This window comes from Pongo abelii, chromosome 20 (assembly GCF_028885655.2).
Source record: "Pongo abelii isolate AG06213 chromosome 20, NHGRI_mPonAbe1-v2.0_pri, whole genome shotgun sequence".
Classification (NCBI taxonomy): domain Eukaryota; kingdom Metazoa; phylum Chordata; class Mammalia; order Primates; family Hominidae; genus Pongo; species Pongo abelii.
In genome coordinates, this window is record NC_072005.2 from 15,205,963 (window position 1) to 15,222,035 (window position 16,073).

Here is a 16,073-nt window from a genome sequence, read left to right on the forward strand (position 1 = left end):
CACAATGTCCCCAAACAGCATTTGCACAATTCCCCCCATTGCCTCAGAGCTGAGATTTCAGCTGCTGCCCCAGATGTGAGTCCTGTGCACCCAGCAAGCTTCTCCATGACATCATGAGGTAGGTGTCATCATCCCAACCTTAGAGATGAAGAAATAGGCTCAAAGCAGTACAGAATGTATAGATGCCACCACCCAGCAAGTAAGGGGCTAAGTGTGGGCTGTAAAAACTGTAGGCAGGGCAGGCGTGGTGGCTCATGCCTGTAATCCCAGCACTTTGGGAGGCTGAGGCAGGCGGATCATTTGAGGTCAGGAGTTCAAGACCAGCCTGGCCAGCACGGTGAAACCCTGTCTTTACTTTAAAAAATGCAAAAATTAGCTGCATATGCTGGCACACGCCTGTAATCCCAACTACTCAGCAGGCTGAGGCGGGCTTGAACCCAGGAGGCAGAGGTTGCAGTGAGCCGAGATCACACCACTGCACTCCAGCATGGCCAACAGAGCAAGATTCTGTCTCAAAAAAAAAAAAAAAAAAAAACTGTAGGGAGTCCCCTTACCCCCGAAAAGTCCTCGGCTGGACACAGTGGCTCACACCTGTAATCTCAGCACTTTGGGAGGCTGAGGTGGAAGGATTGCTTGAGCCCAAAAGGTTCAGACAAGCCTGGGAAACACAGTGAGACCTTCATCTCTACAAAAAATGTTTACAAAATTAGCTGGGCATGGTGGCCCATGCCTGTAGTCCCAGCTACTTGGGAGGCTGAGGCAAGAAGATTGCTTGAGCCCAGGAGTCTGAGGCTGCAGTGAGCTGTGATCACACCACTGCACTCCAGCCTGGGTGACAGAGCAAGATCCTATCTACAAAAAAAAAAAAGTCCTCCCATGCCCCTCAAACAATGATCAGGTATCACCTGCATGAGAACACCTACGTGCACCAGGTTCCGGGGTCACACTCCAGACCTACGGAATCAGAATCTCAGAAGGCAAAGCACAAAAATCCGCATTGCTCACGAGCTTTCTAGGAGGTTCCAGTGCACACCAATGCTTGAAATGCATTGCCTGCTGTTGCCGGTTTCCCAGGGCTGACTTCTGCATTGGGCATAGTAAACACTAATGAGAGAGCCCATAAAAATATTTTTATTGTAATTTCTTTCTTCTTTTTTTTTCTTTTTTGAGACAGAGTCTCGCTCTGTCGCCCAGGCTGGAGTGCAGCGGTGCAATCTCAGCTCATTGCAACCTCCACCTCCCAGGTTCAAGTGATTCTCCTGCCTCAGCCTCCCGAGTAACTGGGATTACAGGCGCCCACCACCATGTCCAGCTAATTTTTTGTATTTTAAGTAGAGACGGGGTTTCACCATGTTGATCAGGCTGGTTTCAAACTCCTGACTTCAAGTGATCTGCCCACCTCAGCCTCTCAAAGTGCTGGGATTACAGGCGTGAGCCACTGTGGCCGACCTGTACTTTCTTTTTAAATCAGAAGAAAAATACGAATATAATAATAAATATATGACATATTGCATTGTATGTTATTTATGTGATACACAATTTATATTCATCTCTATACCAATATTGGGGTGTTTCCCCCTTTTGGGGGGTTTTGGGGGTTTTTTCAGACAGGATCTCACTCTGACACCCAGCCTGGAGTGCAGTGGCATAACCATAGCTCACTGCAGCTTCAAACTCCTGAGCTCAAGTGAGCCTCCTGTCTCGGCCTCCTGAGTAGCTGGGACTACAGGTGCATGCCCCCACATCTGGCTAATTTTTGTATTTTTTTGTAGAGATGGGGTCTTTCTCTGTTGCCTAGGCTGGTCTCGAACTCCTGGCTTCAAGTGATCCTCCCACCTTGGCCTCCCAGAGTGCTGAGATTAGAAGTGTGAGCCACTGCACCCTGCCTTTTCAATTTTTTTTGCATTGTGGTAAACTACACATAACAAAATTTACCCTCTTAACCATTTTTAAATGTTCAGTTCAGCAGCATTAAGTACATTCACAGTACTGTGCAACCTTCACCACCACCCATCTCCAGAACTCTTTAAATCTTGCAAAACAGAAAGTCTATACCCTTTAAACAATAAACACTCCTTTCCTCCTCCTCATCTCCCAACCCCTGGCAACCACTGATACCACAGATACCACTTTCTGTATATGACTTTGACTATTCTAGGTACCTCATATAAGCTACATCAATAAAGTTTTATTTATTTATTTATTTGATGGAAGAAGGAACTCACAAAGGTAAATGTGCCTCAGGCCCATAAAACCCAAAACGTGGCCCTACAACTTCCCCTTAAAATATTGGGCACATTCCTCTCATTCATGTGTTTATTTTACTTATTTAATTTATTTATTTTTTATTCTTTGAGACAGATTATTCACTCTTGTTGCCCAGGCTGGAGTGCAATGGCACAATCTCCGCTCACTGCAACCTCTGCCTCCTGGGTTCAAGCGATTCTCCTGCCTCAGCCTCCAGAATAGCCGGGATTACAGGTACGCACCACCACACCCAGCTAATTTTTGTGTTTTTGTTAGAGACAGGGTTTCGCCGTGTTAGTCAGGCTGGTCTCGAACTCCTGATATCAGGTGATCCGCCCTCCTAAGCCTCCCAAAATGCTGGAATTACAGGTGTGAGCCACCGTTCCCGGCCGACACTGGGTAAATGTTTAAGTGAATACATGAACAAATAAACAGATAAAGTTTGCAGAGTGTTACTGTGTGCATTGCCTTATTTAATTTTCCACTTTAGACCCGGAATGTTCCCTTCGTAATCATCCAGTTCACCATGCTTTGCTGTCTTCTTTATTCTCTTTCCAATTTTCCTGGAAAGTGAGAAACTGACATGGGAAGCAAGCAGCACAGCATCCGCTGTGGGAGAGATGCAGACCTGGGCTTGACCCTTTAGAGCTGTGTTACCTTGGGCAACTTGCTCAACCTCTCTGACCCTCTGTTTTCGTGGCCTATAAAACTGTGGATGGGCGGGGCACGGTGGCTCAGTGAGCCTGTAATCCCAGCACTTTGGGAGGCCAAGGCAGGTGGATCACCTGAGGTCAGGAGTTTGAGACCAGCCTGGCCAACATGGTGAAACCCCATCTCCACTAAAAATACAAAAGTAGCCAGGTGTGGTGGCGGGCACCTGTAATCTCAGCTACTCAGGAGGCTGAGGCAGGAGGATCGTTTGAACCTGGGAGGTGGAGGTTACAGTGAGTGGAGATTGCACCACTGCACTCGAGCCTGGGCGACAGAGCGAGACTCTGTCTCAAAAAAAATAAATAAGTAAGATAAAATAAATAAATAAATAAATAAAACTGGATGGTAAAAGTACCTCTCTCATCAAGTTGCTGGGAGGATCCATTAAGACAATGGGGTTTTGCATAGTATTCCATGGTGTATATGTGCCACATTTTCTTAATCCAGTCTATCATTGTTGGACATTTGGGTTGGTTCCAAGTCTTTGCTATTGTGAATAGTGCCACAGTAAGCATACGTGTTCATGTGTCTTTACAGCAGCATGATTTATAATCCTTTACATGGATAAAGCTGGAAACTATTATTCTCAGCAAACTATCGCAAGGACAAAGAACCAAACACTGCATGTTCTCACTCATAGGTGGGAATTGAACAATGAGAACACATGGACACAGGAAGAACATCACACACCGGGGCCTGTTGTGGGGTTGGGGGAGCGGGGAGGGATAGCATTTGGAGATATACCTAATGTTAAATGGCAAGTTACTGGGTGCAGCACACCAACATGGCACATGTACACATATGTAACTAACCTGCATGTTGTGCACATGTACCCTAAAACTTCAAGTATAATAATAAAAAAAAAGACAATGGGGTTTTTCATTTAGTTCAGGGCCTGGCATGGGGGGAGGTCTCCACACATGGTTTATGATCTTTTTGTTTATCAAAATGACATTCACATAAAATGAGTCATCTTAAAGTTAGTGGCATTTGGTGAATTTACAATTGTTGTGCAACCAACGCCTCTATCTAGTTCCAAGGTATTTACATCCCCCCAAAAAGGAGACCCTGTGCCCATCACCAGTCACTCCTTATTTCACTCTAAGAAAGACCTTACTGCTTCTAACCATGGAGGCCATGCTTTGCAAAGTAGTGAGTTCCCTGGCCAAGAAGCAATCAAGCACGGGCTATAATTTTTCAGGGAGCCTCACACAGGACTAAAACAGTGGGTTTTTTGTTTTGTTTTGTTTTGTTTTTTTGAGACAGAGTCTCGCTCTGTCACCCAAGCTGGGGTGCAGTGGTGTGATCTCAGTTCACTGCAACCTCCGCCTCCCAGGTTCAAGCGATTCTCCTGCCTCAGCCTCCTGAGTAGCTGGGATTACAGGCATGCGCCACCATGCCCAGCTAATTTTTATATTTTTAGTAGAGACAGGGTTTCACCATGTTGACCAGGGTGGTCTCGAACTCCTGACCTCAAGTGATTCTCCTGCCTTGGCCTCCCAAGGTGCTGGGATTACAGGTACCGGCCTAAAATAGTGTTTCTTGACCAGGCGATTCTCCCACTACTTTTGGGGACATTTGGCAATGTCTGGAGACATTTTTGGTTGTCACAACTGGGGATGGAGTATCTTGCTGGCATCTATTGGGTAGAGGCCAGGGATCCTCCAAAATATCCCACAGTGGATAGGGCAGCTTCCTGCCATGACAAAGAAGTCCTCAGTTGAAAATATCCATTGTAACATGGTTGAGAAACCCCACACCAAACTAAGATAACTCAGAATCATCTTCAAAGTCAAAAACTCTTGAACAAAGCCTGGAAGTAGAGACAGCAGCATATTGGGATTCATTATTTCAGTGCATTCTTCTTCCCATCTATAGGGACACTCCAAGGTCTCATCACCAAATATTTCTTCCACCTAAAACTCTAGGATATCTGGGGGAATAAGCAGCTCTCTCCATCAAGTCCAAATGTGTTGTGATATGGTTTGGCTGTGTCCCCACCCAAATCTCATCTTGCTTTGTAGCTCCCACACTTCCCATGTGTCATGGGAGGGAGATCTTACACGGTGGCAGGTAAGATGATTAATTTGCTATAGCTTCCACATTGTATTCCAAAATAACTGTCCCAGCATCCCTCCTCATGCCTGTGGTCAGCAGGGAGAAGGAAGGAGGAAGGAAGAAGGAAAAGACATGTTCCTCCCCTTTAAGGGCATGACCTGGAAGCTGTACACACAAATTCTGTTCACTTCCTATTGTCCAGTACTTAGTCACATGGCTACCTCTAGTTGCAAAGGAGCCTGGGAGACATAATCTTTAGCTTGGTGGCCATATGCCAAACTCATATTTATATAACTCTGCCACTAGATGCAGTATGGATTTGGGGGAAACTTGAGGTTTTCGTGACACTCTTCATCCATCAACAAAGAATACTTGAGGCTGCAGACTTGAGGAAATGCTTGAAAGATGGAATGAAGAGTTGAGTGATCTACGGATCAGGTTGACCATGAATGAAGTAGGGACAAGTCTTTCAGTCCCAACAAAGTATTTAGTTCATGGAATTCTGCAGAGGATGGTGACGCACTTCCTAGAACCTAGAAATGGGAAAGGGTCCAATAACCTCATTTTACAAATGAAGCTGCTGGAACCCAGAAAGGAGAAGCAATTTCATGTAGGTCTTTCACTGAGTTTGTAGCAGCTCAGGGCTAAAATTGAGGTCCCCGACTCCATTCTCAGTGCTCTCTTCACAACTCCATTCATCCTCTAGAGCTGTAGACTGAGAAAGCAAACCATGAGGCTTGTGGCTTTGACATGAAGGAAGCAGGACACTGCTAGATCCTTGAGGAGGCATATCTTGGCTAAGGATAGGCTGAGAGGGCGTGGAGAATCCATTGAGACCTGTTGTGGTTATGGAACTATATTCTGGCCAACTAAATGAGAGTAGAAGGGATATGTGAAATATTCCAGCAATTCCTTTAAGGGAAAGGAGCATGCTTCTTTCCCCTTCCCCTTTCCTTTTTCTTCCCAACTGGAACATAGGATGTGATGATAGGAGCTAAAGCATCCACTTTGGGTCACATGGTAAAGATGCATGTTCAGGGAAGCAGAGCAACAAAATAGAAAAAGTTTGGCTCCCTGGTGATTACTGAGCCTCCATTCCAGCTCTGAGCTATCTATCTGTATTTCTGCATGAAAGAAAAAAATATAATTCTATTTCTTAAGTCAGCCACATATATGTGTGTGTGTGTGTATATATATATATATATGCGTACATATATATTTTTTCAGACAGAGTCTCACTCCGTCACCCAGGCTGGTGTGCAGTGGCACGATTTCAGCTCATGCAACCTCTGCCTCCCAAGTTCAAGCGATTCTCCTGCCTCAGCCTCCCAAATAGCTAGGATTACAGGTGCCCGCCACCACACCCAGCTATTTTTTGTAGTTTTAGTAGAGATGGGGTTTCGCCATATTGGCCAGGCTGGTCTCAAACTCCTGACCCCACGTGATCCACCCGCCTTGGCCTCCCAAAGTGCTGGGATTACAGGCGTGAGCCACTGCACCTGGCCCAGTTATTTATATTCTATAAGACTTCCAAACTTATAAGTAATATATGGGGTCGGGAGGGGGTGGATTATTTCTTTCAGTTCCCACATTGTGTTAGTAGAAGTCCAGGGTCCCCTTTGCCTCTCCACCTCCAGAGGCATAACCATGGACCACTAAGCAGCTCTCTCCTCCCACCTTCCCCAGTTCATCACTGGAGTCACCTACTGACCTAACCATATGTCCCTGCAAAGCATTGTATCTCTGTTTGGTAAGACCCAAAAGGGGGTTTAATGATCCCTGTTGTTTGTTTGTTTGAGATGCAGTCTTGCTCTGTCGCCAGGCTGGAGTGCAGTGGCACGATCTCGGCTCACTGCAACCTCTGCCTCCCAGGTTCAAGCGATTCTCCTGCCTCAGTCTCCTGAGTAGCTGGGACTAGAGGCGTGCGCCACCACATCCAGCTAATTTTTGTATTTTTGGTAGAGACAGGGTTTCACCATGTTGGTCAGGCTGGTCTTGAACTCCTGACCTCGTGATCTGCCTGCCTCGACCTCCCAAAGTGCTCGGATTACAGGCGTGAGCCACCGTGCCCGGCCAATGATCCTTGTTTTACAGGGTAAGTTCTGAGTGCCAGAGGGGGCTAGGAAGAGCAGAGCCATCTTGCTCTGAAAAGCCCCTGCATACTTGTCCAGCCTCACATCTCCTCCCTCTGTGCTGCAGGAAGTATTAGAGAATGTGGATTCTGGAGTCAGCTATTGGTTCAAATTGTGATGCGGGTGATTATTAATTGAGAGACCTTGGCCAAACTATTTAAACTCTCTGTGCCTCAGTTTCCCCCATATATATTTGTTATAATAAAGATTCTTATCTTGCAGGGCTGTGAGAATTAAATGAGATAATGTTCCTTAAAGTGCTCACTATAGCGCCTAGCAGACAGCGAGTGAGTCCTCCATCAACAGAGAGGACAAATATTGACCTGAGTCATTAAAAGGATCAAAGGAGGGCCAGGCACAGTGGCTCATGCCTGTAATCCCAGCACTTTGGGAGGCTGAGGTGGGTGAATAACGAGGTCAGTAGTTCAAGACCAGCCTGGCCAAAATGGTGACACCCTGTCTCTACTAAAATTACAAAAATTAGCCAGGCATGGTGGTGCATGCCTGTATGCCTGTAGTCCCAGCTACTCAGTAGGCAGAAGTAGGAAAATCACTTGAACTCAGGAGGCAGAGGTTGCAGTGAGCCCAGATGGCGCCACTGCACTCCAGCCTGGGTGAAGGACCAAGACTCCATCTCAAAAAAAAAAAAAAAGGATCAAAAGAAGGAGGACCAGGTGTGACTGCTGCATAAAATGAAGGAGATCTTACCCAGTGGAAGTGAAAGCAGGTCAGGGACGTCCCTAAGAAAGCTGACATTAAAGCTGACATCTGAAGTATGAATGGACATCAGTCAGGTAAAAAAGAGAGAGTGGGGAAGAGTCAGGAAAGCATAACAGCCTGTGCAATGGTCCTGGGGCAGGCGGGAAAGCATGTGATGTGTTTGGGAAGTTGAAGATATTTTTAAGATGGTGGTGGATGAGGCTGGAGAAGTGGCTAGAGGCTCAATGTTGCAAATCAGATTCCTCTTTGAATGTCATCTGGATGCCTTTTTCCTTCATATTTATTTCACTTGGGACCCCTCTTTTTCTGTACATCCTCCTTGCTGGAAAGTCACATTCTTCCAACAGAAATCTCATTCTCATTGATGAAAAATTCTGCAATGCATCAGTACACTGGAAGACTCAAGGACTCTTGTACTGTCAGACAGCAATCCTGGGTACCCAGCCTTTATCCACAGATTCTTAAAGAGGTTTCCCCACTCTGGGGCATTTGCAAAGTGCCTGACCTAATCAAAGCCTTATAAATTGAGGAAAGTCTTCTCTGGGTCTGATTTGAGCAGTCTTGGATGTACTTACCTCCCTCGGTTCTGACACTACCACCTGTAGTGATTGGAGGCCAATGTGGAGAAGTTCATTCCATACTGTTTGGAGAAAAGACTTGCTTGAGGACAGAAGCCTGCAGGGCTGGCTCCTGCCTCTCTTTCTCCATTCAAATCTTGGGCCATCCCCTGGGCTTGGTGGCTCATACCTGTAATCTCCCAGCACTTTGGGAGACCAAGGTGGATGGATCACTTGAGGCCAGGAGCTCGAAACCAGCCTGGCCAACATGGCAAAACTCTGTCTCTACCAAAAATACAAAAAAAAAAAATTAGCCCGGAGTCATGGCGGACACCTGTAATCCCAGCTACTAGGGAGGCTGAGGCACGAGAATCGCTTAAACCCAGGAGGCAGAAGTTGCAGTGAGCCAAGATTGCACCACTGCACTCCAGCCTGGGCAACAGAGCGAGAGAAAAAAAAAAATTTGGGTGGCCATTCCCCCATCACCCTTCCCATTGGCCTCCTCTCCAGCTATAGGGATTTTGTTCATGTTTGTTCTATACCTGGGCCACCCTTTCTCACTCCTCCTTGGTCCCACACCTTTGCCCAGAAAATTCTCACTCAAGCATGTCTCCTCCTCAGGGAAGTCTTAGTAGTGGAGCCGTGACAGGTCCCTTTATGTTCTCAAAGAACCGGCTTCTCTCCTTCTGTGTGCTTATCTCAGCTTCCAAATACATATTCATTCATGTGACTGTTTTGCTAATGATTGTCTCCCCCCAGCAAACTGAAGGTCCATGACGGCATTTTTTCCACTATATCTGCCACGCCTGGGGCATAGTAGGAAGACAATAGATGTTAGCAGGAAGGAGGGAAGAAAGGGAGAGAGAGAAGGAAGAAAAAAAGAGGAAGGAGGAAGGGAGGAGAAGGAGGGAGGGAAGGAAGGAAGGAAGGAAAAGGAGGAGGAGAGAAGGAAGGAAGAAAGAAAGGAAGGAGGAAAGGAGGGAAAACGAGGGAAAAGAAAAGGAAGAGAGGAAGAGAGGAGGGAAGAAAGAAAGCAAGGAAGGAGGGAGGGAGGGAAGGATGGAGGGAAAGAGAGGAGAGAAGGAAGGAAAGAAGAAATGAAGGAGGCAGGGAAGGAAAGGAGAGGAAGAAGGAGGGAAGGAGGGAAGGAAGGAAGAAAGAGGGAAGAAGGAAAAAAGGAAGAAAGGAGAAAGGGAGGGAGAGAATGAAGGAAGGAAAGAAGAGGAGAAAGGAAGAGAGAAGGAAAAAAGGAAGAAAAAAGGGAGGGAGGGAGGGAGGGAGGTGGAGAGGGAGGGAGAGAGGGAGGGAAGGAGAGGAGGAGACCTTCTCGAGGTCAGTCTTTGGGGGATCTGATTTCACATAGACATTTTCCACTTCTGGCCTTTCAGGTTCTAGAAGGCCTCTACATCTCATCAATAGATTCCCTTAGATTCACAATGCCCCATCAGTTGACACATTGTTGACAACAGTGGACTTTCATGTCATCGTTCTGTGGAGAAAGGGCCTGGCGCAGGCGATTCTGCTGAAACCTCTCTTCCAGCTATCATTTTCTACCCAAGCACCCTTTCACATACTTTCTGGGATTCTCTCACTCGTTCTTTCCTATCTCTTTCCTCACCCCTTTCTTGAACACAGAAACGTCTGTGACTGCTCATTGCAAGAGTAACCACCATTGCCATTTCTGCTTTTTCGTGGTACTAATACACAACAATTATTCCTCTATCTTCATCTCCTGCCTCATTAACACCTCAATGATTACAGGCATCATTAATTGCTATTAGGTCATCTCATCCCACGGTGGTGTGAACCAGGTCCTCCCTGAAGACTTGGCCCAGCTCATGGATAGTATCGGTTTATGGCCACCTCCTTTCCTCCACCTCCATCATGAAAAAGACCTGCAACGCACACACCACGCAGCTTCCAAAACACCAGCCGGCTGAACAGAGACAACCTCCTTGTGGACACTAAAGAGGCAGTTGTCCTGGGGTGTGGCGTGGGCCTTTCCAGGTCACACAACCAGCTAGTAGGGATTTATTAGGAGTCTACATCTGCTCCCCAGGTCACAGATATTGGACATCTCAACTAGGGCACAAGAAGGGATGTTGGAGAGAAAAGGATGAAGTCAAGAAGTATTTAGGGAGTAAAATAGAATGCTTCCTAGATGACAGAGACTCTTCCAAGTGTTTTAGATACATTAACCCCTCACCACACTCCAGTAACGTGGGTATTACTATCGCTTCTTTACAGATAAGGAAACTCAGCCACCAAAAGGTTACATAATTCACAATTCGAGTCACTAGGGTCAGGAATCCAACCCAGAAAGTCTGATTTCAAAGGATACATTTTTACCGTCGTGCTGTTGTTCCTTCCATTCAATTATCTGTTTGCTACAGAATGAAAATTCCTCACTTGAATTTGCGTCTCTCCCATCTGCACCCCTCACACCACACACACGCACGTGCACACACACACACATATCTATAGCAACTTGGTAGGGATGGAAGCAATGTATAAATGGTCAAAAGATGCACCACATCAGAGAATGCAGATGTGCAGCCTTGCATGTTAAGGTGAGAGAGGGAGAACTGCCTTTGTTACCAAACCTGCTTCAGTCCCCCCAGAGCAGCTTTGACTAACTCATTCATTCTGCCAAACTCATGTGAGCTTCTCAGGATGGACCTAGGGAGTAGCCAAACATTTCCTTCATTTCTTTTTCATGGATCTCATCCTTGGGACATAAAGGAAGGGAAATAAGGAGACTCGAGAGTTCCAGAAAGCTGCTCTCAGAGCCCAGCTGCAACACTTGGGAGGCCAAGTTATTTAACTGTTCTTAAACCTCAGTTTTCTCCACGCAGTTACACAGCTGTTGTCGGGATTAGCATTTCTATGCTTAAAATGCTCTAAGTCCTCACTCTTGTAATCCCAGCTCTCTTTGAGAAGCCGAGGTGGGAGGATCGCTTGAGCCCAGGAGGAGTTCAAGAGCAGCCTGGGCAACACAGCAAGACCCCTTATCTATGAAAAAGAAAAAAAAAATGCTCTAAGTGAATGAAGAGCATCTCTCAATCCTGTGACTCAGGTAAGTGAAGGTCAGTAAAAGAATACCTATCGCACCTGAAATATAGGTATTCTGTATTGATTGACAGCTTCCGTGTATACTTTATATAAATTTTGTTTTGAAAAGTGACATGTGTGATATGCATTCCTTGCCTTGATGATAAATCAACCCCCCTTCTTCACAGAGCTGAGTTGCAAGAATAGTTGCAAATGCAATCAAGATTTTCATCCCACTACAACAACAACTACTACTGCTGGTATGACTGCTACTACTAAACGTATTTGAATTTTTTAATTGTGTATGCACATGGCAACAGACACCCAGAAGGAACATAAAAAATGAGATGAAGTAAAAAAAAAATAAAGAATTATCTTGTGGATTGCTTGAGAAATTACAGCTGCACAGCTGGGCTCCCCATTGCATTGCAAGCTCAATGGCTTGCAAAACTTTCATACTTTCAGGACGGGAAGGAACACCTGGGGTGCTTGGATGTCTTCCCAGATTGTGGAGAACAAAATCCTGCCTGACAAGATGATGCCTCATCTTGTCGCTGGCCCATGGATTGTTTACCCCCCAAGGAAGCCCAGAATGATGAAAAGTTGCCAAAGATCTTTGAGCAACACCACCTCCTTTCATCACTGTGATGAGCTCTCACTTCTGTAACTCCCAACAAAAGTAAAGGGGGCCCCAGAGGTCAGGACCTGAGATTCAGAGAGAAGCATAGGCTGGTGACATAGATGCAAATATGGACTCCAGGCAAAGAAACAGCTGTGGCTACGAAGGTGAATTCATGGATTTCCCCGGGGGGCAAGCATGAACAATTTAGATACATGGCCATTCTCTGACGGTGTGTGAAGGCAGAAGATATCCACCAAGACTGTGAACTCTCAGAAAATCATGCTCAGGAAGCATGAGCATGTTCAGTGAAACATATGCACTTGCTCTTCTGCAAAACAACCCAAGAGATTTGGGCTGCTTGGAGACAGGGAGCCCTCACCCACACTGACTTTCAGGCCTAAGATGCCATTGCTGGTTTTGTGTTTTGGTTTTGTCTTTTTTGTTTTTGTTTTGTTTTGTTTTTTGGTTTTTTTTGAGACAGAGTCTCGTTCTGTAGCCCAGGCTGAAGTACAATGGCACAACCCCGGCTCACTACAACCTCCACCTCCCAGGTTCAAGGGATTCTTCTGCCTCAGCCTCCCGAGTAGCTGGGACTACAGGCATGTGCCACCACGCCTGGGTAATTTTTGTATTTTTAGTAGAGATGTGGTTTCACCATATTGGCCAGGCTGCTTTCAAACTCCTGACCTTGTGATGCATCCGCCTCAGCCTCTCAAAGTGCTGGGATTACAGGCGTGAGCCATTGCACCCGGCCCATCGCTGCTTTTTTAAATGAGTAATAGTATTTTTATTTTAATGAATAATAGTATTTTACTTCATTTTTAATTGACAAATAATAATTGTATATATTTATGAGGTACAATGTGGTTTTTTCACATATGTCTATATTGTGGAATGAATAAATCAAGCTAGTAAACGTATCATCTCTCCTGCTTTTTTTCTCTAATAAGAATATTTAAAATCTACTCTTTTTTGAAGTCTAGATATCATCAAAAAAAGTTTAATGTTTAAAAATTGAAAAATATAGCCGGGCATGGTGGCGGGCACCTATAATCCCAGCTACTTGGGAGGCTGAAGCAGGAGAATCACTTGAACCCAGGAGACGGAGGTTGCAGTGAGCCAAGATTGTGCCATTGCACTCCAGCTGGGGTGACAAGAGCAAAACTCCATCTCAAAGAAAAAGAAAAAAGAAAATTTACTCTTTCAGCAATTTTGAAATGTACAATATTATTAACTATAGTCACCACGCTGTACAAATCTTAGATCTCAAAAACATATAAGTTCTAGTGCTCTAAAGCACTGTGGGGTGACCATAGTTAATAACAATTTATTGTCTATTTTCAAATGGCTAAAGGAGAAGATGTTGAATGTTCTCAACACAAAGAAATTATATATGTTTGAGATGATGGATACTCTAATCACCCTGACTTGATCATTGTACATTGTTTATATGCATCAAAATATCGCTGTACTCCATAAATATATACAATTATTATGTGTCATTTAAAAATAATAACAACATAGAAAGACCCCTGCTTCTAGTAAAAAATTAAAAACTAAAGCTGAGGCGGGCAGATCGCCTGAGGTCAGGAGTTCATGACCAGCCTGGCAAACATGGTGAAACCCCATCTCTATTAAAAATACAAAAATTAGCCTCAAAAATAACCCCATCTCTACTAAAAATACAAAAACACACACAAAAAAATCCAGCCTGTCGCCCAGGCTGGAGTAGCTGGGATTACAGGTCAAATACTATTCAGCCTTTAAAAGGAGGAAATTCTGTCATTTGCCACATGGATGAACTTAGAGAGAACATTATGGTAAGTGAAATAATCCAGACACAGAAAAACAAATACTGCATGATCTCAGTTATACATGAGATCTAAAAAAGTCCGACTCATGAAAGTCGAGAGGTAGAACGGTGGTTGCCAGGGGCTGGGGCAGGTAATAGGGAGATATTGATCAAAGCATACAAAATTTCATATTATGCTCTTTTTTTTTTTTTTTTTTTTTTTTTTGAGAGACAGGGTCTTGTTCTGTTGCCCAGGCTGGAGTGTGTCAGTGGTGCAATCATAGCTCGTTGCAGCCTCAAACTCCTGGGCTCAAGCAATCCTCCCACCTCAGCCTCCCAAGTAGCTGGGACTACACCACTCCTGGCTGATACTGTATTCTTAAGGAAGGACCTGGTATTATTTCCAGTTTATATCTGTAGAGCATCTGTAGAGCGAAGGAGCAGAAGCACCCATTCTGACAACTTCAGGCCTTTGCTCCCAGTGCACATTGAACATTTGTCATGTGTCATGCTGGGTGCTGCGTAAACACAATATGCATGGCTCACACTCTCACTGGCTTTGGGAGAAAGAAGATATCAAAGGAGCTTTATAAGAAAGAGCAAAATGACTTCCCAGGAGAAGTGCAGGCAGCCACAGTAATTTGGAACCACCTGGTCCATGAAGCTTTCAGCAGAAGCTTCGTTTTACTTGAGATCTGATTAATCTTTTGTTTTTGTTTTTTTAATTATACTTTAAGTTTTAGGGTACATGTGCACAACGTGCAGGTTTGTTACATATCTATACATGTGCCACGTTGGTGTGCTGCACCCATTAACTCGTCATTTAACATTAGGTATATCTCCTAATGCTATCGCTCCCCCCTCCCTCCCCCCTCCCCCCACCCCACAACTGGCCCCAGTGTGTGATGTTCCCCTTCCTGTGTCCATGTGTTCTCATTGTTCAATTCCCACCTATGAGTCTTTTAACAACCAAGAGTCCTTGTGTCATTCTCCAGCTCTGAATTCCTCAATGGCTCCCCATTGCCTATTTGGATCAGGGAACACCTTATTCACTTTGCCTAGGACTTCCCTGGCTTCTTAGCAGTGAAATCCCCACATGCCAGAAAACTCTGCAGATCTGGGCAAACCAGGACAGTTGGTCACCCTACAACCCAACCAAATTCAGACTCCCTTAGAGTGACTTCAAGCCCCTTCATGATCTCACCCTTTCCTGGAATCACCTCTCACCATTTGGACTCACTTCCCATCACCAGGACTCATCTCTCAACAAAGGGACTCTCCTCTCATCACCGGGCTCACCTCTCACCACCAGAACTCAAGTCTCACTGCCTGGACCCACCTACCTGGACTCACTTCTCATCAGCTGGGCTCCCCTCTCACCACCAGAACTCACATCTCACCACCTGGACTCACTGTCATCTCCTGGATTCATCCATCTGGACTCACCTCTCACCAACTAGACTCACTGTCATCTCCTGGATTCACCCATCTGGACTCACCTCTCACCACCTAGACTTATCTCTCACCCCCTGGACTCACCCCTCACCAACTAGACTCATCCCTTATTACCTGTACTCATCTCTCACCAGCTGGACTCACCCACCTGGACTCATATCTCACCACCTGGACTCACCCACCTGGACTCACCTCTCACCAACTGGACTCACCTCTCACTGGACTCATCTCTCACCACCTGGACTCACATCTCAACTGAACTCATCTCTCACCAGCTGTACTCACTTCTCAACACCTAGACTAGCCCACCTGGACTCACCTCACCTCTCACCCTCTGGACTCATCTCTCACCTGGAGTCACCTCTTAACACCTGGACTCACCTCTCACCTGGACTTACCTCCCACCACTTGGATTCACCTCTCACCCCTTAGACTCACCTCTCACACCCTGGACTCATATCTCACCATCTGGACTCACCTTTCACCTGGACTAACCTCTCAACACCTAGACTCATCTCTCACCGCCTAGATTCACCTCTCACCATTCGGATGCATCTCTCACAACCTGGAATAACTTCTCACCACCTGGAATCACTTCTCACCACCTAGACTCATCTCTCACCACCTAGACTCATCTCCCACCACCTAGACTCATCTCTCACCACCTAGACGCATCTCTCACAACCTGGAATCACTTCTCACCACCTGGAATCACTTCTCACCACCTA